Raw genomic sequence first — 2441 nt, forward strand, 5'->3', positions numbered from 1 at the left:
GAATAATTTCAAGTTCAGCGTGGAGTGGACAGCATCAATTCTTCATTCTTTCCATTCTCTAGCCTTGGCTTAAACTCCATGAAATTCATCCAATATACTACCTGAAATAAATAGAATTGCACACAACTCAAAGTAACATTCATAGTGGCCGAAATGTATTAAATTCTGATTAAACTTAGCAGATTCAAGTGCAAATTCACAAGGAAAAGATAGAGAAGATGCTTATGCATCAGTGCTCCAGGTGGATACTCGATACTCTGCTAACCCTATGTCGTAAGTGTGGCCGGACACTGTGAAAGTTCCGGATGAGCTTGCCCCCGTTTATGAGATAACTCGAGTTGGGGATACAAGACAGAGGGACAATCCAATGGTTAGTTATTAGGACTTGTCGGGCTGGCTTTATAACCGACAAATGAGACTCATCAGCCACTAGGACAGGCATGCATCATATGCATTATATGTGATTTGCTTGGAATGCTTAATTGGTTGCATCATTACTTGCTAAGTTCCTAATTGTCTTACTTGCTTCCTACTTGTGCATTCTTTTGCTTGATATAATTGTGCCTGCATATTGAATCACTGTTGGTGGTTAGGAGGTTTGTAGGATTTGGAAAGGGGATATCTAGTTAGTCTGAAGATCCTTAAGTTAGTCACCTGTTTTCATTTTTCATGGTTTAGTATGTTTGTATGCTTTGATTATAATCTGGAAGTCCTAGGATTGCCTTCGGTTTTCCCAGGACATTACATGTTAGATATTTGGACACTGTTACCATTCTGAGAATCTCTGGTTCTCACCCATGCAGATTTTGTGGTTTTCAGATGCAGGACGTGAGGCTCCTCGCTGAGGCATGCTGGAGACTTATATTTTGGCGAAGATCCTTAGCTCTTGGGATTGTATTTTGGGTTTATATACTTGTTTAGATACTATTGTTCTCCACTGTATATGTATTTTGTATTGACTCCTCTTAGAGGTTATTTTAGAGAAACAGGTTTTGTATCTTGTGCTTTGGGCTTTATTTTGGGTAGTTCCTCTATATATGTATGTATACTTTTATGCTCGGACCAGTTATCTTCGCAAACCGAGTTTCGAGTCTTGATATATGTATCTTGACACTATTTTGTATATCTCTTTTCGTTAGCTTACTCTTTATATGTTCGTTTCCATTATCAATCGGAGTGTTACGCTTTTTGGTTTAACGATTTTGATTTATCCCTTTTTCTTCAAAGGCTCCTAGTTATAAACCTTTTTTACACTATTACATGTACTAAACTTTGTTTTTAGAGGTCGTAATACCTCGCCACCTCTATTTTATGACTTAAGCATAAGACTCTGTGTGGTAGGGTGTTACAATGTTAATATTAGATTTCTCTATCTCAATAATTGTTATTTTAGTATATTTTTCGCAAGAACTAGAAAAAGCATGTTTAATGTCAGAAAAAAATACAGATGGTTGAAGCCTTTTTTACAGAGCTGGAAAATCCTTCTTTTTTCTTGTTCTGAAGCCTTCATATGTTCATGACAACGCTAATCTACTGGTAACTGAAAAAAAAAAACAAAAAGTCAATAATATGTTTTTTGTTTTATTTTTTCTACTTTATTTTTTTAATTTGTTGTAGTTTCAAATTTTGAATTGATATTGTTATATTTTTAATTGGTGTATATAGTATAGAAGCTGCTGAATATTTTAGTAAGTAATCTTATTCTTTGTTGTCAACTAATGTAAAATTTTTAAAATCATTATGTAAATAATTAAAATGATAAATATTATAAACAATAGGGTTNATAACCAATTTTATAAGTGCCAAAAAACGATACATGAAAATTAAATGAGTTATTAATTCATTTTTTTTTGTTAAATTTGATCCTGAAAGCAATTATTTATGCTGTGTTATACACTCAAACACTTTTCAATTTTCTCATTGCTATGTCATATCACATCATATTTAGTTTCCATATTAAAGTTATAATTAACTTATTTCTTTCACATTTTAAAATTTATGTTTTTAATTTAGATAATTAATATATTTTTTCCAGTTAGTATCATCATTTTTTAATTATGAATTTAATTCTTTAATTTTAGTTCTATTGTTTAATTCTCTTTTTCACTAGTGATAATTAAAAAGAAAGTTGAATGTGTATAATTGAGTATATACATATAGATAACAAATATATTTTTCATTCATTACATATATTTCTTTTTGGTTTTATTGGAATTCCCTTTTGTTTTTAATTAGTTTTTTACTTGTTTACTTATCAAACTATTTTTTAGTCTTCTTTAAACATAATGAATACGATGAGCCAAAAAAAAAAACCTAGTGAATATCGGTTGCGGTAGGCAAGACAATCAAGGAGAGGTGTCGTTTTATTTTTTCAGATTCAGTCAGTCGAATTTTGGGGTTGATCGGTGGCGAAGAGCGAGATCACGACTACCAGAGTGGCA

This window comes from Arachis ipaensis, chromosome B04 (genome assembly GCF_000816755.2).
Source record: "Arachis ipaensis cultivar K30076 chromosome B04, Araip1.1, whole genome shotgun sequence".
In the NCBI taxonomy this organism is placed as follows: Eukaryota; Viridiplantae; Streptophyta; class Magnoliopsida; order Fabales; family Fabaceae; genus Arachis; species Arachis ipaensis.